Source organism: Macaca thibetana, chromosome 1 (assembly GCF_024542745.1).
Source record: "Macaca thibetana thibetana isolate TM-01 chromosome 1, ASM2454274v1, whole genome shotgun sequence".
In the NCBI taxonomy this organism is placed as follows: Eukaryota; Metazoa; Chordata; class Mammalia; order Primates; family Cercopithecidae; genus Macaca; species Macaca thibetana.
Window position 1 is genome coordinate 187386829 of NC_065578.1, and position 22859 is coordinate 187409687.

General features: G+C 49.1%; 1 protein-coding gene across 1 annotated transcript in view; it reads left to right on the forward strand.

The window, feature by feature from the left end:
- The first annotated feature begins 558 nt into the window (after positions 1 to 558).
- Positions 559 to 22859, forward strand: part of MRPS14 (mitochondrial ribosomal protein S14) — an 868813-nt gene continuing 846512 nt past the window's right edge. Inside the window, exon 1 of the mRNA XM_050767417.1 lies at positions 559 to 562. The gene's annotated coding sequence lies outside the window, so the exon portion shown is untranslated. The remainder of the gene's footprint in view (positions 563 to 22859) is intronic.

Genomic DNA, 22859 nt, shown 5'->3' on the forward strand with positions numbered 1-22859 from the left:
TTCTGCCATTTTCATAAAATACCATTTCGCCACATCTCTGCATAGTCTTCCTGATTCCATCATAATGGCTGCAGAGTACCACATCCTGTGGCCTTGGTTCAAGTCTGTGTCTTCCACTAGCATGCTGCAGTCACCCTGACATGCCATTGTTCCTCTCCATGAGCTGTTCCCACCCCCATGGGCCTGGCATGCTTGTCCACCATTTTGTTTTATCTTCTAGCCCTTGCACTAGATATAACCATACTATATCCCTGCCACTTGGGGCATAGATAGGCTAACACTGGCTGTATGGTACTGTCCATGAGGGGCTGCAAAACAAAACGCTATTTTAGCTGTTATCTGTTAGACCACCACCATTTACGGAGCTAGGTTACCATGGACCAACCTTAGATTGGGCATTTGATGTAACTTATCCTAGGCAATTCTGAAAGCAACCCTATGAGATATCCATACACCAGTTCACATTACAGATGAGAAAACTGAGGCTCAGAAAAGTTAAGCAAGTTATCCAAGATTACACAGCATTTACAGGACAGAGAGGGATTCAGGCTCAGGTCTGGGGCACTGCTAAGTTTCTGCTTATGCCACTCTCTTACATTCCAGGAAATGTAATCTGGCTCACTGTGTATTTGAGCCCCTGCAAAATAAGCCTCAATGTAATGGAGTTGTAGCAAACCTTACTGATTTTGTATTTCTCCAACCCAGGCCTAGTGATAGGCTTTTTCTCTCTTATGTTGGAGGAAAAACAGGCCCTCTCAACCCACTGTGCAGACTGAGCAATTGATGTATGGGCCCAGGAGGCCACTAGGCCAGAGAAAGGTGGGGGATTAGAACTCAGGTCACATAGTGTCAGAGAGCAGATGGAAGGCCAAGAGGAGAAAGGGGTCATCGGGGAGATGCCTGTGGTAGGCAAGTCTGTCTGCAGTTCAGCTCCTGGGAGGTCTTGGCACCGGGGTCGAACCATCTCCCATCTGTACCTTCCCATTCCACCTTTCAGGAATAGCTTTTGCCCAGGCTCTGCAGCCCAACATTGCCCTCCCTCACCGTGGGCCCAGCTCACATAGCCCTCCTGCCTGGCCTCTCCTGACCATTCCTGCCCCACAGCAATCACACACTCCTCTGAACTCCTCTGCAATTACAATTTCAATAATTCATTTGGCAATTAATCATATCTTGCCTTATGACATCTCTTCTATTCCATGTTGAGCTGTTATTTAGAGGTGCAATTGTTTAACTTCCCTTGAACAGCATATGCTGCCTCGTTAATCTAGTCCAGTTTTTTGTTGTTTTTTTCCTGGCAGTCAATCAAACTGGGGTAACAATTTGAAGCCCACATTGGTGGGGGGTAGGGAGTGGGCAGAGATCCCCATTCAGGAGGCCATGGAGCAGGCAGCCAAGAGCCCTCTGACAACAGCCTTTTAGAGAGCAGGACAGCCCATCACACTCCTCAGCCTTTTTTTCTCCTGATTCCCCCAGTTATGAAACAGCTCTGGATACAAACAATCTCAGGAATTTTCCATGCATTTGTACAGTCTCCTTGACTGGATTAGATTTCCTGTGGGCAAGGACCATTCATTCTATTTTCAGTGAGGCTGCCTAACATGATGTGGCAGATTCTGAAATGAAGGAGAGAAGCCTGAGATTTGAGCCCCAGCTCTGCCACTTACTACCTGTCAGCCCAAGTAAGTCATTTTACTTCTCTCAGCCTCAGTTTTCTCATTTCTAAAAAGGGGGAAAATACCCAGCTCATGAAAATGTTATGAGAATCATGGAACAAGTGCTTACATTCACACTGTGTATGTATTCTAAGCAGCTTGCACACATCCACTCCTTTAATACTCATATTCACTCGAGGTAGATTCTATTATTATTTCCATTTTACACAAAAAGATTAACAAGTGAGGAGCAAAATAAGTGGGGGTGTGTTCTTTAGGGGGTACAAGGAAGGCCTGCCGAGAACAATGGTAAGGGGCGAGTTTCACACCTGTGGGGTGTCTGGGTGTGGGTTGGGGGACATGGGTGGTAGGAGAGGTAGATGGAAGCAGGCACTGGGCAGGGTGTGGCCCCTGAATATTCCCAGGAGTTTCCAGACTTTAGGCCTGAGATGCAGAGGGGAGGGTGGGAGTGGGGACTGTTCCAGGCTTCAGTGAATTCCAAGATCAATGTATTTGCCTGAGGTGAACTTGACCTGGGAGGAGAGGAGTAACCCCCAAGGCAGTCACAGATGTCTCTGGAGAGTGAAAAGGAGAAAAACGTGTCCAGAGGGTTTTATACATCCCCATCCTTTCTAAAGGCGAGGACTAGAAGTTATTTTACTGTAACTCAAGCCTGGGGAGGAATCATAGGTCTTTTATCACAATGAGTATGGGAGCTGCACTAACAAGAAGTCTTCTCATCCCTGTAAAAGATCCCATTGTTTGTAGACGATCTCAGGGAACACAGTCCAGCTGGAGGGCCGCTTCCCCATCCCTGGCCCTAGTCCTCCTCTCAGGATCGGTCGTGCCCCCTTCTCCCCTCCCAAATGCAGCAACCTAGCCAGAAAAACAGACAGGGACTGATACAGCACACCAGGTGCTGGCCAGGAGCAGGTGGGATCTCAGGAGAGGAAGACAACGGGTTAAAAGGAAGAGGGGAGGGAGAGGGTCTGGGGGAAGCTCTCCCTTGACCAAGGACATGGTCAAGTATGGGCTCAAGAATTCTGGACCTCTAGCGGGGTGCAATGGCACCTACCTGTAATCCCAGCTACTTGGGATTGCTTGAGGCTGCTAGTCTGAGACCAGCCTGGGTGAGACCCTGTCTCAGAAAAAAAAAAAAAAAAAAAAGACCAAAAAGGGCTTGGAAACAACTGGAGAGACTAGGAAAGCTGTTTCTGACCCCTGCATCTTTGGGGTTCAGCATGGTAGCCACTAACCACAAGCAGCTTTATGCACCCCAAATGGGATTTTTCCTGAGATGTGCCATAAGTGTGAAATGCACACCAGATTTCAAAAACCTGGTATGAGCCAACAGAATGTAAAATATCTCATTACTAATTTTTTAATATTGATTACACATTGAAGTCATATTTAGGATAATATTGGGTTAAGTAAACATTATTATTAAAATCCCTTTCGCCTGTTTTTCAAAACATTCTTCCTGCTACCTAGAAACTAAAATTACAAACAAGCCTCGCATTATATTTTTACTGGACAGGGCTGCTCTGCTCAGCCCTTCTGGTGCCCGGATGGTTATAGGCTGAGGGGAAAGCATTCTGTTTTAGACTCTACCCCATCCCCCACCCTTGTGAGTGGGGTCACAGGAACCCCAGGACCCCTAGAGCATGGCCTTGACCTACAGGGAGAGAACAGTGGGAGAGAAACAGGGAATAAGTGAGGCAAATGAGGCCAAGAAGGATGATTCTGGTTCTTGAGTCTACCTGGTTGGTTAGTTGCAGAATCCAAAGCACTATTCTAGAAACTATGGTGCTAAAGGGAAGAGGGAAAAGCGGCCGCTCATCTTCTGAGGGCTCACAGCCTAGTGAAAGTGGGTGAAACATGGCATCTTAAATGAGCATCTGTAGGAAGTGATCAAAAAGCACTGCCACACAGCCTGGGAGTCCTCAGTGATGAAGCAGCCTCTCAACCTGAAGGCAGGGTCTGGAGAGAGCCAGGGTGCTGGAAGCAGAGGGAAAGAAGAGAAGGGGGACTCAACGTTTGTTCAGAGCCCCTTTTATTCATTTCAGCCTCAGAAGATAATCATGCTTGGTACTACTGCCCCCAATTGTGGATGAGGAAAACTGAGGCTTAGCCAGTCAAAGTAACTTGTCCAGGGTCAAGAGCCACTACCTCCCAGAAGGTGAGCTATTTGCGGGGCTCTGCTACTTGCTAACTGTGTGGCTTTAGGAAACGAACGGAACTTTTCTGAGCCTGTCTCCACCTCTCAACAGGCTATTGTGAAGACTAGACGAGATGATAATTGGGAAATGCTTCATAAATGGGAACTGTAATGCCTTCATATCCAGCTCACAGGAGATGTTCAACGTGCTGACCGTTCCCAAATGTAGATCTCTAGCCTGGCCATTTTCACTTGGATGTTTAGCAGGCATCTTCTTAAACTCAATGCACCCAGAATTAAACTCCTGATATTCCCCTCCAAATCTGCTCCACATTCTAAGTTGCCAAATCCTTAGAAATATGTTTGAGTCTTCTTTTTTAGTGCATCTCTATATCTAAGCCACCAACAAATCTTATTGACTCCTACTTTCAAAATATATCCAGGATCCAAGGGCCACTACCACAGCGGTCTGAGCCACCACTCACTCTCCCCTGGCCCTCTGGGCAAGCCTCCCAATTCATCTTCCTGCTCCCACCCTTGTCCCCGTATAACACTCCACTCAGCAGCCCTAGTAACCTTTTTAAACATAGGTCAGATCGCAAGCCTCCTTAAACAATCCAGTGACCCCCACCGCACTCAGAGTAACAGCCAAAGTCATTGTGTCAGCCCACAGGCCTGCAGAACCTGGCTTCTCACCTCCTCCCCTCCCTTCCCTCCTGCCACTGTGCTGTCCTCACTCAGCTTCAGGCCACACCCTTGCTGCTCCTCACTATGGCGGCTCCCACCTGCCTCAGGGCCTTTGCACTTACTGTTCATGCTTCCTGGGCTGCTCTGCCCCCAGATGCCTGCATGGCTTGGCTTGAGCTTTCACCTCCTTTACCCTCACCCCCCGCCCACCCCAGGACTCCCTATCCTCTGGCTGCTTTATTTTCCTTCAGAACACTTAAAACTGCCAATGTATTATGTAACTTACTTGTTTTCCCCCTCTGCAATTCCTCTACTCCCCCATAATATTTAAGAATTTTGTGCGTGTCTCTGATTTTTAGAACAATGTCTAGAATACAGTAGGCTTTTGAAAATGCTTGGTGAATAAATGAATTAGTGTGGAATGACTGACTGGGCCATTCCACCTCCACCACCACTTCAGACTTGCTAGGGGGGTAAAAGAAGACACTGCAGTCCCAGGAAGAGGGTGGGCTACAGTGGAAACTCAGCACTTTGTCGCTTAAACCCTGAGGCCTTTTCATCTCATTCTTTATCATGAAAACACATCTCTCCCCTTCCAGCGCAGTCTGTTCAAAATCAGTAAAATAGAGCCTGTCTCTTGCTCTCTGTAAAAGCCTCATTGCTTTGCCGTGTCTCCCTTGAGGCAGGACAGGTCTGCACCCTTGGTTGAGGCTGGAAATTCAGCAGACCAGGGATGTTTTCCTGTTTCAGTTGGAGCAGGGAGCAGAGGTGTCTGCTGCTGTGTCTGAACGGGAGGGCTCTGGAGAAGATGGCTCGGGAAAGGCAGCAGAGGCGGCTGCTCACAGTCCTCACAGGACAGCTCAGGAAGAGAGGGGCCGGCAGGTGAGACAGAGGGACGCCGAGGTATCTCCCTCAGAGAGGTAAGGCAGCAATACATTGGGACCATCTGTGTCATTATTAGACATTCCAAGTAGAGCTAGGCTCCCAGAACATAAAAACAAACAGCCCTTTAAAGGGAGCGGGGGAAAGAGAGAGAGAAAAAAAGCAAACCACAAACACAACAGCCAGCGATCTGCTCTCACACACACACCCATTATCTAATCATAAAAACATATTCCAAACAGGTTCCAGAGCTGTCCTTGGGAAGGGTATTTGAAATATATACATATCCCTGATACATCCCTGAAATGTTAACTGTCAGCTCTCTCAGGAAATGGCTCTGCCTAAACAGACTTTCCTGGACTTCCATTTCATGAATGTTGAAAACAGAATTTTTATGAGACAAAGCCAAACAGCACCAGTGACGACTGTTCTTGAAATCACTTTCCCGGTCTCTTCCCCGGTATCCTCCGTCCCCAACACCATCATTCCCACACCAGCCACGCCCCCTTCACTCCCCAGGGACCACTCACGTCTCTTCTGCAGGCTCAGACGTTGTTATTACGTGATGCCAGGCATATAAGGAGAGGCAAGTGTATGTGGGGACAGTCCCAACCTTGGGGATAGCAGCACAATGTAGATATTAGAGCCCAAAGAGCTGTGATTGTGAAGGCCTAGTGCCTCCAGAGCTGGTGAGCTTGTCACTCAACCTTCCTGACCTCAGTCTTGTCATCTGCATGATGGGACTAATGGCGATCCCTGCCCATGTTTGTGGTAAGGATTTGAGGAGATAATGGATGTAAATAGGTAGCGTGCCATTAGGTCCTTGAGGAGGGCTTTGAGGACCTTTTCTGACTGAGCTTGGAGGCAACCTCAGAAGGCTTCCCTGCCAGCTTCTTGTACCTGAGCCACACTGCCTTAGGATCACCGCTATTCTTGTCTTTAAAATGTTTTATTTCTCCCAACTTCTTGACAAAAAAAAAGAGAAGTGGGCTTGAAGACAGGTAAGAAAGAAGAGAGAAGGGAATGAAATGAAGGAGTTTGGTGCAGTTGACAGGGAAGAAAGGGACAGAAAACAGACATGTGTTAAGAGGTTTCTCTGTGTGAGGCACTGAGTGAGACACTTTATGAAATTTCACCCAACTCTCCCAACCTCCCTGCAGGAGGTGGGTACTCTTAGCCTATATTATAGAAAGGAAGCCAAGGCTCAGAGTTGAAAGAATTTGCCTAGAATTATGGAGCTGGGACTGAATCCAGATCTATCTCCTCTTGGCCGTGCTCTTGTATCCGCACTGGAAGGTACAAGACTGGAAGGTACAAGGACTGGAAGGTCAACGTATTTGGGCTCTAGTCCCTCCTCTTTCACTGATTTGCTGTGTAACCTTAGGCTAAATTGTCTCATGTCTCTGGGCTTTTGTCCTCTCACCTGTAAAATGAGCAGTATGGACCAGAGGATCCCAGGAATAAGGCTTAATCATGGGGTAGATTGTGTTATTGTCAAGATATTTGAAGAAAAATTATACCTTCTGTCCTACTGACAGCAGGCTTGCCTGTGTGACTTGCTTTAGCTCATACTATGTGAATGGAAGTGACATGGACTTGGCTCAAGCAGAAGCTTGAGGATCCATCACATGGCTCTGCCGTTGGTTCTTCCTCCATCAGATGGGACTTCTCAGTTCTGGGATGAGGAGGATGTGGAACAGGCTTTGCCAACCTGCCATGCACATGAATATGAGCAAGAATAGCTCTTGGCTATTGTAAGCCACTATAGATTTGGGGTCATTTGTTACCATTGCTGAACTTAGCTTAAATTGACTGAAACAATGATTATGTGAGAAAAGGGGAAGGAGGAAACGGGGGATTATGCCCCAAGGAATGAGCTACCTGGGAAGAAAATGGCTCATTGAACTACCTGAATACCTAAAGCCCTATCAATCTTCCAGAACATGGTGCCCAATGAAGGCAGGCAGATTGAGAGCACAGAGGGAGTGGGGGGAACCCAGAGGGCGGTGGCGGTGCTGAGGCACACTAACATCTCAGGATAAAGGAGTACTTTGGCAAGAAGTTTGGGAGTCAGCAGATCACGCATGAGAAGAGTATGGAGAGAAATACGGGATATAAGTACTCACGAAGATTTTGCAAGATGTTTCTTTTGTTTCTAACAGAAAACAACGTTTGTAGGGTAGAAGAGACTCTGAAAGCTACTTAGGACAGCCCTCTTCATTGACAGGTGAGAGAATTGAGGCTTTGAGAAGCTGGACACCTTACTGAAGGTAGTACTGCAAGTTAGCATCGGGGTTGGGACTTGGGCCCAGGCTTAAGGAAGGCTAGTTTTAGTTGCACCTTTCTGTTTCCCTTTAGTGATAACAGTAAAACCTTTCTAGAAGAAAGTGCAAGTTGTTTGATTTGATGAATAGCAAGCAAGGTGGGCGCTGGGGCCTTCTAGGGAAGGAAAGCAGGTGAACTTCCTCGAGTCACGGGAAGACAGGCAAGGGAGACAGGCACCTGGTCACGGTGGACAAGTGAGCCTTAGGGTTTAGCCAGAGGTGTGGGCTTCCTGGTAAGAGAAAGGCGGCTACCACTACATAGCAATTCAGCTTCTGTTGAGGGCCTCACGTGCACAGGCTTTGTGTTTCCCACTTGCCATACTTTATCTCACGCCAGTCCTGTGACACAAGCATTTGAAGTCCCATTTAACATACGATCAACGGAGGATCGGGAAAGTTAAACAATTTGCCAAGATCTCACAGTTGCTCAGTGGCAGAGCTGGGATTTGAACCCATGTCAGTGTGACTCCAAAGTTCCTGCTAAGGGAAGGAAACAGAGAGCAGGTGGAAGCAGAGGAAACAGTTGTTTAGGGCCAGGCCTCCTAGGCCCCAGTAGCCCTGACTCAGTGTGGTTGCCAGAGCTTTCTGCCAGCAGTTTCCCAGGCGAGGGCCCCTGGAGCTCACAAGCCCATGGCCAGGCCTGCTTGGGGACCCTTTGTCACTTTAGCTTGCATTGCCAACTCTCCCCAGCGGTGCCCTCCCCACTTGTACCAGCCAAGGAATGAGTCAAAGGTTGCCAGTGTGTTCTTGGCTGCCTGGAAACATTCATGTGGATTTCTGTATCTCCTGGGCCACCTTCTCGTGACGAACACCAGCCTGCCGATCACCGCTATAGGAGTTCTAGAGGGAGGGCCTGGGTGGAGGGAGGGCCTGGGTGGAGGGAGGGCTCCGCAGGACCTGGCTGTGGCCCAAATGCACGTTTGTGGCTGGGCATTTCCTCCCAAATAATAAACAAACAATCATTATTTTTCTCTGGCCAAATGGAAGCTGGCCTCAGAGCGCTCAGCACAAGAGCAATAATAGGGGCTTATCGACAGACAGGGAGCGCTTAATAGGCCACAGACCGATGAGGATCGAGATGGATGGAGGCTGCGCTATCGATCGCCAGAACCCCTCCAGCTCTCCCAGAGGGGCTCCCCAACCCCTGTTCTCTCTCGTGGGCACGCGATTAGCTGGACTGTGGGGAGGGCTGTGCCCTTCCACCCAAATTCCAGTGGGAAGGAGCATATTTGTAATTGGGAGAAACATAATAGACTATCAAAAGTACATGACTTCAGCTACAAAACTTGTGTACATAAGTCATGGTTCTATTTTCCTTCTACAACAGTGCAAAAATAGCAGATTTTTCATCAAGATAGAAAGCAAGACTACCACAAAAGTAGTCCCCCCATTCTTATCCCATTATAGCCGGAGTCAAATAGTGAGAAGGAAACTCCCTCTGGTCAGGTTGAGCTCAGGGTCCTTGAAGCCCCTATTAGCAGAAGCTGGGGCAAAAGAACAGAGGTAACCACTGATCACCCCCATCTGTGGCATGTGGCCAGAGCATGGAATGACAATGCACCAGGAACCGAGGAAGTCAGCCCGTGGATCTAGGTCCACCAGACATCTGAGGGTCAGCAACATCCTTAAAGTTGTGGGAGACGTATGAGTGATCCATAGCATTGGTGAGATTGGCAGAGGGGTGGGCACACATGAAGTACCTGGATCTTGTGCACCATCCCCCCTTTTCTGGTGTGGAAGTGGGGTCTCCTGTTGGTGCTTGCTGGCACAGCTATGAGAAGAGGTCCCTGCATCTCACTTGCCCTCACCTTCTTTTGGCCTCCAGTGCCAGTGAGCAGCCCTGTGCCCTGTTTCTTGAATGTAAGAGCACGTTGTGCTGAACTAATGAGCCTGCAGAGCCCACCAGGCCCTGACCTCCAGCCCCTCCTGGGGAGGCGACCCCAACCCCACTCATTCGCAATCCCCAGTACATGTAAAGGGACTGACCTTGCAAGAGCAGCTCCTCCCTGCCAGTGTGACCTCATTTAGAGTGCATCAGGACACCCCGTGAGCGGCCCAGGCCTCATTCTCACTGTGGACAGGATGGGCAGGGTGGTCTGCAGATATTACTCCTGCCTAAGGAACTGCCTAGTGGCTTTGATGATGCTGAGGATTAACTGGTCTCCACTCAGGCCTCCTTGAGGGAATCACAAGCCGAGTTTTAGCAGGGCTTTCTGGAGTCTTCAGAGGAGAGTCACTGGATAATTGGGGGGTGCCTGGAAACGGTCCCAGGGTGAATTGAAGAAGCTGGAATTAGCCTGAAGACGGGGAGGTGGCAGGGTGCTGAATAGATGAGGGTTTTCCAGAGTATGATGGCTGCCACTGGCCAGATGCACCTTCTGCCAGGAAAGTCTTGAGTTTGACAATGAAGTTTGGAAGCCAGAGATTCCTGAGGGAGATGTTTGCTTCTAGGTGGGGTCAATGAGGTGACTTGCCATCACCCTTTGGGGGCCACCTTTACCCAGGTGAGAGCACCACTGTACTAGAACTGTGTGTGTGTGTTGGGGGGGTGGGGGGGCTGGTGGCCTGGGGCATGGACAGGATGACCTCTCAAGGCTTCTGTCAGTCTACAAATGAGCTTTCCTGCTGGGCTCAGGGGTCAGGTGGCAGCTGTGGGAGTGGTCCTTGGTAACAGATATGAGGGTTGCCACACAGTATGCCATCACTGTGTGGCAGTTGCAGGAGCCAGGAAAGCCAGAAGGACAAGCCCAGGCCCTTTCCTGGGGAGAATAGGAGGAATCAGGCCAAAGCAAGAAGCTAGACACATGCTGCACAACATCTCCAGCTGAACTGAGGATCCAGAGACAGGAAGCCAGGCTAAGTAGGGCGCCAGGACATGCCAGGATTGGAGCTGACTGTAGAAGAGGCTAGTTTTGCTGAAGGCCTCCTGGGGGTAGCAGGATAAAGTAGAGAAACGAGCCCAGCCTTAGGAGCTGGGAGCCCTGAGCTCTCACCCAGCCCAGCCACTTCATAGTGAGAGGTGACAATGTGTTAGCAGCCCTCACTCTCGGCGCCTCCTCGGCCTCGGCATCCACTCTGGTGGCACTTGAGGAGCCCTTCAGCCCTCCATGGCACCGTGGGAGCCCCTCTCTGGGCTCGCTGAGGCTGGAGCCTCCTCCCTCTGCTTGCAGGGAGGTGTGGAGGGAGAGGCGCCGGCGGGAACTGGGGCTGTGCTCTCCGCCAGTGTGAGTTCCGGCAGGCGCGGGCGCAGGCGCGGGCTCGGCGGTCCCCGCACACAGAGCAGCCAGCCAGCGCCGCCGGCCCAGGGCAGTGAGGGGCTTAGCACCCGGGCCAGCAGCTGCGGAGGTTGCGCCGGGTCCCCCAGCAGTGTCAGCCCGTTGGCGCCGCACTCAAATTGTCGCGGGGCCTTAACTGCCTCCTCGCCTGGCAGGGCTTGGGACCTGCAGCCAGCCATGTCTGAGCTCCCCGCTGTGGTGGGCTCCCGCGCACCCTGAGCCTCCCTTACGGGCGCCGCCCCCTGCTCCCTGGCGCCAGGTCCCATCGACAGCCCGAGGGCTGAGGAGTGCAAGCGCGGCTCAGGACTGGCGGGCAGCTCCTCCTGCAGCCCTGGTGCAGGATCCACTGGGTGAAGCCAGCTGGGCTCCTGAACTGGATGGGGCCTTGGAGAACTTTTATATCCAGCTGGACGCTGTGTGTGCACCAATCAGCACTCAGTATCTAGCTAACCTAGTGGGGACTTGGAGAACTTTTCCGCCTAGCACTGTGTCTAGCTCAAGGATTGTAAATGCACCAATCAGCACTGTCGAAACGGACCAATCAGTTCTCTGTAAAGTGGACCAATCAGCTCTCTGTAAAATGGACCACCAATCAGCAGGATGTGGGTGGGGCCAGATAAGGGAATAAAAGCAGGCTGCCCTAGCCAGCCAGTGGCAACCCAGTGGGGTCCCTGTCCACGTTGTGGGAGTATTGTTGTTTTGCTTTTTGCAATAAACCTTGCTGCTGCTCACTCTTTGAGTCCACATTGCCTTTATGAACTGTAACACTCACAGCGAAGGTCTGCAGCTTCACTCCTGAAGCCAGCAAGGCCATGAACCCACCGAGAAGAACGAACAATTCTAGACGCACTGCCTTTAAGAGCTGTAACACTCACCGCTAGGGTCTGCAGCTTCATTCTTGAAGTCAGTGAGACCAAGAACCCACCAATTCCAGACACAGTAGTTCCCTGGCTTTGGGCACGCTACTTCTTCCTGAGACTCAGTTTCTTAGCTACAAAGTAAGGGAAAATACTATGTTGTTGAGGGGAACATAAAGCTTATAGCACCGTGGCCGTGATTCAGGAAGCACTCAACAGGACAAGATGCTGAGGTCAAGACACTACCTCCTCCAGCATGGTCTTTTCAGATCTCAAACATACCACTTCCCAGTGTACTGGGTCAGTGCCCGCATCCAGGTGTCCCTGGTGCAGAAGTAGATTGGCTCGGCCATCACACACCCAGAGGAGAGCAGTGAGGTCAAGAAGGTAGACGGGAGGTGGTCTGGTGCTCTCTCGAGTTGGGTAGATGTGGAAAAGGAGACCTGACTCACAGCATGAGTTGGTGGAATAAGGCGATGCTGTATCAGGGACCCGAGACTGGCTTTGTGCTGGGATTTTTTTTTTCCCTGTTGATGGAAATGGTTATTAGATTTAGATCTATCCAGCTGGACTCTGTTGGCTAATCCTGATTTCGTTGTCAGCACTCACAGTGCCACCATCTAACATGTGTCTCCTCTCCATCAGGCCCGGGTGGGGTGGGACCCCTTGTGGAGTGGTGTGTGAGCCTTCCCAGAACTTACCCAGCCAGAGCCTGTTCTCTGATGAGAACTCACATGGCGTTCACCTCAGGCTTCTTCGTGGTTCACTCTGTTACTGGTGGCATTGGATTTGCATCAACATAGTCTCGAGGATGGTCTTCTGAAAGTACTTAGGGTGTCTTGGGTCCTGGAAGATGGGTGACATATGAATCTATTTTTTTCCTGTGGTTATCGACCCTTTCAGCACAGCCTCTGTGCCTTTCAAAGTTTTTGCCTTGGTTTCAGTTTTGGGAAGGGCTGGAGCTTCCTTCTTGCTTTAAACACCATAGAAGGGAGTGTCTGAGAGTATCTGAGGGCCTGGTGTAGCAGTGCCATCAGGAGCTGGTCTTCAGTGGAGACAATATATTGGTACAGGCTGAAGGGTCTTGCATGGAAACAGGAGAGGAAAGGAGAAGACTTCACGATACTGTCTGAGACCCTGTTCCCCTGGCCCAGTCCTGCACCTAAGGCAGTAGAAGGGAGTCTGCAGCGGAAACAGAAGTTGCCATTTTCCTGGAGCCTCCATGAAGAGGAGGAAAAAGCATCCTCAAAGACAAACTGCATCACTTCACAGCCATGGTCAATAAGGCACCGTGCTCCACTGGCTTCAATTCGTTGACAGTGGAGGGATGTGTGGGAGAGCATGAGAAGGCACTGCACAAGCTCCTGTGAGACTTTGCAGGAGTCTCCAAAATACATCTATGAAAGACCTTGGGAAAGAAAGGGGCTGGGGAGGCTGCAAGTGCAGGCGGAGCCCCAGCCAGTGAACCCCAGATGATCGCAGGGAATGCTGCTCCACTGGTGCCGCCAGCTTGTGAGCGCTGGGGATCTCCAAGAGGCATGTCACATTAGGGTCCTCTCTCTGTTTCACATTTAAAGACCAAATGAGGCCCAGTGGCCACTCCAGGGAAGAAGCCAATTCATGAATTACTTTTCAGTCTACACTAGATAAGTTCATTAAATGGCCACTTGTTCTACTTGTAGGCTGTGCTTCGATCCCTACCGTTAATTGTAATGAATAAGTTATAAAGGTTGAACTCCACAATTCTGATAGTTTATCCCAGGGAACCAAGTCACAGACAACACTTAGATTTGTAGACTCTTGCAAGTTAGACCAACAGGTCTCCTTGCTCCTATCCAGGGTCCTTCTAATGGCTCTTTGCCTGGACTTTGTCAGCACTGGAATCTTTGCCCCATCTCCTTGTCTGTTCCAAATTGCACCAGTAGTATGCTCCATCTAGAGTGATTTTCTGGCCAGACATCCACCTACCAACTTCTTACCAAAGCCTGAGTTCTAGTGTATGATTCAAGAAGCTGACGAAGAGGCCCAGAGGCTGGTCAAGGCTCGGTCATCCTGCCTGATGCCCAGTTCCCCCCTAGACTCTTGCCCTAATTCCTGGAATCCACCTGGAATCCTTGGCAGATCTCCTGTGATGTGCATCAGGTTTCTCTGATAGAGAATTGCAGGCTGCTGGTGCCTTCAGAAACAGCCAGTCACATCAGGCATCAACGTAAGCACACACTGAACATTTAAACTTTGAGGACCAAATTACAAATAAAAGAATAATTAGCACATTTCTAATTGCTCTTTCCTACTGTGAACAACAGGCACAGACATAAAATGCTCGTACCAAACACGTAAGCCTCACTCTGAAACAGGAGAGGGGAGGCTTCTCCCTCCAGGAACTAGCAGAGCACCCTACGTTTATAAATCAAGTCAGGAAAAAAGCAAAGAGCTATGACTAAATCCGACTTAACATTTCCAGCATGTCTCTCTTTGTGGTTATTGTCTTATCAAAGATTTAGATCTGTCTCATAAGTATCTTTAAATCCTTGGTCTCTTGTGAGGCCTAAAGCCAGGAATTGACATTCTTTAATGTAAATAGGAAATATTACAGAATGAGTTGAGGTCGGTTTTGAAAAAAATTGCTTTCTCGACTTTTAACCCTGCAGTCTTGCTGACGATTTAATTCTACTTGCAGTTGCTCAGGAGCAAGCCTGTGATTTCTTCACTATGACACTGGGATTTAAACACAAACCATCCACCACTCAGAAGAGCGGCTCAGGTCGGGTCTGCCAATGACAAGCCACAAAGCAGACCTCAGAGTTACTAGGGGGATGGAAGATGGGTCAGTGACAGTCACATGGATGATAGGAGTCCCTGGGGAGCCTGAAAATGAAACCTATTCACAACTCTAGTTTCTCAGTCTTTCCCAGGGAAAGCGTTAGTAATGGGTATCGGGTTCCCGGGCCAGTCCCTAGGCACATATTAAACCCACGATGTCTTCAGGCTAGTTGTGCTGTGGCTCTATATATTGAACAGTGACACTGTGCCATGTTAGAAACATTACCTTCCTGGTGCTCACTAGCCCCTAGCAATAAGGCAGACGCTGAGGTATAGGGAGGCTGAGAGTCTGGCTGAGGTCACAGAGCTCTACCTATGAGGACAGCTCTGAGAGTTTTACCTGGAGAACAGGGCCCAGCCCATGCCCTGGCTCTCACACCTGTGGTGTGCCGCTGAATTCCAGAGGGTAGAGACTGAGTGTTGGGTGGGTGTGTGGAAGAGGTAGGGGGCTGAAGGGAGGAAAAGGATGAGGGGAGAGGGGAGTGTGGAAATGGGATGGAGAGAAGGGAAGTGAGGACCATTTACCTCCCTATTCTCTTTAGCTTTGCCCTCCTTATCTCACACTCCCTTGTCCCTTCTCTCCGCCTTTCTCTCTGGCTCCCTCCCCATCCTGCAGTTGCTGACCCTGCCTTCTGGGAGGCCAGGGGATGGAAAGGCAGTAAGGAGGGAAGCGTCACCCCAGAATGGTGGTGGCCCTCCACCGCCAGCTCACAGGGGACCACCCAGAATGTGCAGACTGTGGGGCCCAGGCCTGGAGTGGCAGCTGCTAGAAACTCATAGCAAACCTTTTAGGCTGATGAGACAGATACTCTGTGTGTGTGTGTGTGTGTGTGTGTGTGTGTGTGTGTGTGTCTACAGGCACAATCAGCTCTATCATAGACAAGCTCAACCAATGTTACCTTAAATATGGAGCTCTCCTGGCACATTTAAAACATCACTCACGTGGTAGACATTCAATTTGTACACCTTTTTACAGAGAGACTGCACAAAGTGAGAAACACCAACAGACAAGAGAACTGAAGAAATAACATCTGTTTCTTTGCTTTTCTGGGAATTCCCTCCCCATCACCCCCTTTTCTCTTCAGGCTCCATTTTTCCAAATAGTAAGGGATTCGGATTTCTATGCCTCTCTGGAGTATTGCCTGTAGACTCCAAGCTCCCCGAGGGCAGGGGCTGTGTCTGTCTTTACACTGTCCATCCAGTGTCCGGGACATTGCCCAGCGTCGAGCAGGAGCTCAGGAAATAGTTAATAAAGACTGAAATCATTTCCCTTCCACCATGCCTTGTCTTCTTCCCTCCCTGCCCCTGACCCCAGACCCCCAGTTTCCCACTTCCCCCTGTGCCCCTGTCCCCCAGCCTTTCATCCTGCAAGCTCCCACACCATGATTTTATCATCTGTCTTTTGTCTTCTTGGTTCATGCTCTCAGGCTCCACAATACAACTGTGAAGTGCAGCGGCCTTTAGGGATACAGAGGGGGAGGAGAACAGAGAAAGGTGGGGCCCTTCTGTTTCTTCTCAGTGTCCAGGGCACTTTGGGCTCCAGGTGGGCCTCAGGAGCTGGTATCTGGGAGCTTAGAGGGCTACTGAGAGAAGGGACTATTTCTGGATCACAGGAGAGAGAGCTGCTGAGGCTGGTTGGGAGGGTATTTATAGAGCCAACCTTGGAGAGCAGGGATGCTCATATCCCTGGAACCTGCCCCCGCGTAGAAGTTTCTAAAGATAGATCAGTGTGGCATCTGGTACGAGACAAGGTACACTAATTCCTTTTAAATCCACCAAGAACCTTCTTCTAATAAATGCCAGCCTATTTTCTCAGTGCTACTTCTTCCTTCTCCCCTCAACATCCTGCCCTGTCCTGTCAGTAGTCTTGGTTACTGGTGGGGAATAGCTCACTTCCAGGGGCACTGAGGGAGCAAGCCAGGGAGCAACATGCTTAGGGTGACCCAGCCTCTCTGTGAAGGCCTCCAACCAAGGGCTAGAATCAGTAGCAGGTGGAAGAAAGGGGAAGGCAACTCAGTTTTTGAAAGCCTGTCATATGCCAGCACTGTGCTGGGTGACTTATGCACTGTGTCATTTGATCCTTGCACTACCTCTGTAAGGTTGGTGTTATAATGCCCATTTTACCAATGAAGAAATGAACACTCAGCGACTTGTCTAAGACTGCTCTAAACTGATGGAGTAAAGATGCTACTCACCCAACTCAGCCTAAGGGACTGGAAGAAAGGTAGGAGAATAGTGGTATTTATTCCCAAATTTAAGATATGCATTTAGAATCATTATCCAAAAAGCTAATGGGTTTTAAGATACTTGGTGCCTGCTATGTTACTGCTTTTCTCTCTTCTTTTGCCGTGAAATGAGAACACTTTCTACAAATCAGGTCTAGGAGCACAGCTTCTCAGGTGTGGGGACAGATCCATTTCTTACCCCAAATGCAGCCCCTTCTTAGCTATACTATGAAATGCCCCTCCCACTACCTATCCATCACCTTGGCTGAATGAGGAATTAAATGAATGGGAGGGTATTTATTGAGCACCCATCATGTGCTGGCCACCATCTCCATCTCATGAGACAGACACATTGTTCTATCTCATCTTACCACTATGGCAACCCCATGAGATCAGTGTTTTCTCTTCTGTTCGCAGATGAAACTTGGGCTTGGAGAATTAAGTAAGTTGCTCAGTGCCCCACCGATAGGAAGATCAAACTGAGATCCCACCCTCTGGAACGTGTGTGCGTAGAGCACCTATCGACTTCCTGACTCCGGCTGTATCTGGACGCAGTGACCAAATCCAGTGGCAGCCTGTTTGGTCTGGTGTTTTCACTGCTTCTCCATTGACTGTTCCACATGCGATGCATCACCTGTGCAGTGGGTAATGGGATTTGATGGTTAAGGTGACCACAGCTCAGCCAAGCCGCAGGCCATTCACCCCATTCCAGAGCACATGCTGCTTCTGGCTCAGGTTTGTAGGGGCATCGTGGTCCTCAGTGTTGGAACGTGAATGGCGTGGCCAGGGCTGCTGGAGGCCTGCTCCTCTCCAAGCCTGCAGAACTCCTCTTGAGGCCTTGGCAACTCTAGCTCCAGGCCTGGTTGGCAGACCTTGGCACTTTTCCTGGGAAGGCAGGAGCAAGAGATTAGGGGGGCAGAACCAGCTCATAAGAAAGGGAACTCATAGTCTTGCAATGTCCCAGCTGAGAACATTCCAACCTGTCCTTTCTGATAAATTTAGCTCTATTCACCCGTAAGGGCCTATCTGAGTCCTCCTGTTTCTGGAAAACTCATTTCTCTTTCTCAACCTACCAGTGCACGTGTTGTGTGCTTTACACACTCTGGAACTATGATGAACTTTAGACTACACAGTCCAACCTCCTAGCCAATTCTGGAATTCCTTCTTCATCTTCCCCATTGTATTCATCCTCTGCTTTGTTCCCTACCCTTCAAAGTAGCCCATTCCTTTATGAGATAGCCCTAAGCATTCAAAAATTTTTCCTCTCTTTGAGTAGAAATATGCCTCTGGACTTGGTCCATGAGAAGTCTTCAGATCTTTAAAGATAACCATTGGGGCCCCTTGGGGTCTCCCCTTCTCCAAGTAAAACCTGAGGAACCTCAAGTAACACGGTCTCTGGACTTTCAACACCCCCCCGAGAATAGCTTCTTCATGTCCCTGTAAGTGGTTCCCAGACCTTAGGATAAATCACAGTCGACTGGGGTGCTTGGTAAAAATACTGATTTTGGGGGCCTCACCCTGGAGGGAGGTGGGGAACATGTGTGCTTTTTCAGCAAGTGGAGAAAGCAAACCCCAAACAGTGTGTTTCCTAGATGCTGTGCCTTCAGAAGACAGTGCCAAATGCGGCTATTTGCAGTTGTATTGGGGAATGTATGTTCAAAAGGTTTAAGTGACATAATTTGAGCAGTAACTCATAAAACACTAGGATAGTCTCCATTACCCTTGACAAAATGATGAAGGCTCATTAAAAGCAAATTCAAGCTAGAAAATATACAAATTAACCAACCATAGTTTTGAAATGCTTTTCTTGCTAACATATTACATCAGCTAGGCTGGAGGCTTGGAATTACCGGGTGAGGCATGTGCAGAATTGCAAGGGCCAAGGTCTAAATGAAGACCCCTGCAAAGCTACCCAAAGGTCAGGTAGCATGGCAGGAGACATCCTGGCCTTCTGGGGAGAAGCAGGCGGCAGGGGGATGTGGAAGCCCCACCTGGGGCTCCCTGCATTTATGAACAGTGTCACAATTAATCCTCAGAGCAGCACTGAGAGAGAGCTATTGTTCTCATTCTACAAGGGAGGAAACCAGGGCTCAGTAAGACTGAGGCACATGATTACAGTGGGTCTTGAAGTCAACACTTTGAACACATGCCCCTTTCCTTCCACCACAATGCATTATTATTCATTCTCTGTTTCATGTGTGAAAATCTCAGGTCCCCGGGAAACTGTGTAATCACGAAGCCCAGACCATTCCTCTGACTCCTCCCACCCTCACACTACCCCACAGGCAGGGTGGGCAAACCAGTGGCACTCAGGAAAGTGTGCCGAAGTGAGTTGCACTGGTTCCTAGCACTGTGCGATTCAGGAGGATGTATGCGGAGAGAAAGTGAGGATGATGCTTTATGACTCCTCTTGCTGCACTGTGGTTACAAATACCTGCACCCTTGCCCATCTGCCCCTGCCTATTCCTCAAGAATGTTTGGGAAGGGTCTCTAAAGAAAGGAACTGGATATTGTACCAGCATTATTATGATTGTTATTAAAAGCCACTGGTTTTGTCGGGTCCCCATTGTTACTCAGAAGGAGTCTCTCAACGTAGCCCTGGCTGTCGACCTTCAACTCCCTACATATCCTCGTGCTCTTTGCTTGTGGAAATGAGTAAAATGAGGTCTTGCACAGGATCATGATCAAACTTTATATTAGGAAGCAGATTTAGCAGTCAGCTCTATTCTCCTTTGTGTGGACTTTCTTATCTTGTCTGTGTCCTCAAGTGTCACCACTGTGACCACTCTAGTCATGCATTTGCTACGATGTGGAGAACAAAACGGATGATGGGATAGAATCCAGTGGTTTTGCATCTGCCACAGCTGAGCTAGGGGTAGAATCTGCCATACAAGTGTCCCCGTGGTCCCAGTGGAGCAACACAGGGGTCAGTAGTGATGTGCCCAATTTCAGGAAGTATGTCTCGCAATTGAAGGAGGATGGGCAGGGGGTCAGGGGATCTAAAAACCTAACAGTCTAGAGCAGTGGTTCCCAGACCTTGGTATGAATCACAATGGACTGGGGTGCTTGGTGAAAGTACTGATTTTAGGGGCCTCGTCCTGGAAATCCTGCCAATGACAAGATCTTGCGCTGTGTGCTGCTTACTACACCAAGGATGATGCTAAGAGCGTTATAGGTAGCAACTCACTTGGTCCTCACAACCACCCCCAGTGAGCAAGCACTCCTCTCTCCTTGTCCATAGGAAGAGCCTGGAGGATAGGGAGAGGTGTGGCATGTCAGAAGGCAGAGCCAGGACTTGAAGATTCCCTGTTCTTTCCTGTCTTCCTGCGCTGGAGGTATGTGAAGGGCCCTGGAAGCTGCATCTTCTAGGTTAGTGTAGGTAGTCTAGAGACCACACCTGGAGAGTCTGAGCTCTGAGGCTGGGGATGCTCATCACAACCCACCTGCCCTGACACACCAGGGAGGTGTCTGTTTAGTGATTTAACCTCCTCTGTAAAATGCCCCAAGGACCCCAGTCTCCTTGGAATCCTAATCTTCTCAGTGACACAGTAGAGGCTGCAGAGAAGAGCGAGTCCAGGAGGGCCACATTAGGTTAGTCTGATGAGCGTTGCCCACACTCAGCACTGTGGGAAGACCACCATCGCCTTTGTCTGCATCAGCAAAGTGGATGAACCACTGAGTGCTGAATTCCACTGGGCACGGGGGACACAGAAAGGATAAGACTGGGTCCTTGAGTTTATGTGGGGGTATCAGGGCATGCTCAGTAAATGAAACCCACTCAAGTCTTTTGTCTCAGGCAGCAGAAACTCTCGGGCCTGGCCTATGAAGTCTGTTCTTTGTCTTTTTACCTTTGTGGTCTCATAGCCTCCAACTCCTTGATTCATGCTTTGTATGTTAGTCCAGGTTTTCTCGAAGGTTGGTCTTTTGCATGTCATCTTAAAGAGACTTTCTACTCTATGAGTACCACCTGCACAATTATTAACTTAATATATTTTAAATTAACTTATGTTTTTTTACTTACAATTAATTCTTTTAAAAGGAAAATTTTTTGTCAGTTATATATTTTTTTCTAGTGCACAGAACAATGATTCTCAAGCATAGGATCCAGCCAGGGGTGAAATCCTGTTGCTCAAATGTCCCTGTAACCCCAGTGGAACGAAGGGAACAAAGGGAGGTGTCGCTAGAGTAGGATCCCAATGGAAGGAAATTGTAATTGAAGGAGAGAAGGAGGGGCATCCTGGTACCAGCCAGATTCGTCTCAAGTCCATGTTCCATGCTTTCAGAAACACTGCCCAGGTCACACACCCCAGCCTGTGCTTTCTGAAACAAGGTATGCTATTCTGCTCCTCCGAGTCTTCACACACCCTATTTGCTCCTCCTGGAGGTCCTTACCCCTGCAAGAGACTGGGAGAAAAGAATGCATCATTGTCCATTGTACCACCCCTTCCCAACAACACTTTTCTCCACCTGCCTTTCTCCTGCTCATGTACGTTTTCTCATTCTGCCTAAAGAATGTCCACTCTTCTTTGAGATTTTGCTCCATGGTGGACTCCTGGTGATGCCATACTGGTCACCCCCAGGCAGAGTTGTTCTGCCTGTTCCACTCCTACAGCACTTTGAGCATGTCTCCATGCTCTGTTAGGAAGCAGGGACTGGACAGAGACACTTGTGTGCATCTCTGTATTTCCGGTGCCTAGCAGAGTTGATTCTTTTTTAAATGACAATTTTGGAACAGTCATCATGTGCCAGAGTTTGTGCTAAGAGCTTTATGTATATTACTTCATGCAGTCCTGCAGTAACTTTTATCCCCATTTTACAGGTAAGGAAATCGAGGTGTAGAGAGTTTAAAATTGCCCAACATCATACAGAAAGTACAGAGTGGGGATTCACACCCAGGTCTATTGGATTTCAGGGCCTCTGCATCTTAATGCTGCACCATTCAGCCATGGTCATTGCAGGACAATATACGTTTGGTGAATAAATAAATGGTACAAATGAATGAATGAGTGAGTGAATGAAAGAACACAGAATGGTGTTTTCTGGGGCTGTACATGTCCAGCTTGAGTGACCAGTCATATGCTGGCCTGGATTCATTAGGTGGGAGGTGATTGTAAAGTGTGTTAAGAATGAAGAATAGCATGCTCTGATTTCGGAATGCAAAAAGAAAAAAAAAAAAGCCCAAAATTTGTGGGCCAGTGGAAGTAAGAAAGGAGACAATGAAGGTGGCGTTTTGCTTCCTGTACCCCAGCTGCCTCCAAAGGATTAACTTCTTGAGAGCAGGGCCTGCTTTGTGTCCTCACTTTATAATCCTGCTCCTGGCAAAAAGTGGGTGCTCAGTGGTTGCCCACACAATTCAGTCATCAAATCTGAGTCTACTCCTTTTTTTCATTGGTTCATGGTAGGCTTGGTTCAGCGCTTGGTTTCACCGTCTGCTTCTGCACAGGGCTTCATGTTGCCAGCACTCAATGGAGAAACATGGGCCCTGGCACAGTGGGAACGACCCCCTTGTGGGCCTTGGTTCCCTCTACTATAAAATCCAGCTCGTTACACTGGATTCTTGGAAGTCCTTCCTGATGTGACATTTGCCAGCCTAGGATCCAGCCAGGGGTGGGGTTTGCAGACCCAGCTCCCTGAGACACAATTGCAGGTCTTCCTGAATGGGGATGGGGCCATTACAAACACTGTCCTCACACCTCCAGCAGGTGACTCCTGGCACAGCTGGGAGAGTGAGCTGCTGCTTCTGCTCAGACAGCAGGCCTTGGAAATAATTCAGGAATAACAAACAGGCCAGAAACATTTGCATAAGGAATCACACAGAACAATACATGTTATTTAAACCATCTCTGGTTGGCAACAGAAGCAAAAAGCAGCTGAGATAAATCTGCAATGCAAATCAGCCTTATTTGGAGTGGAGCCTCAGCTTGTTTTGGGGTGGGGGCGCTGCAAGAGACTGGGAGAACAGAAAGCATCATT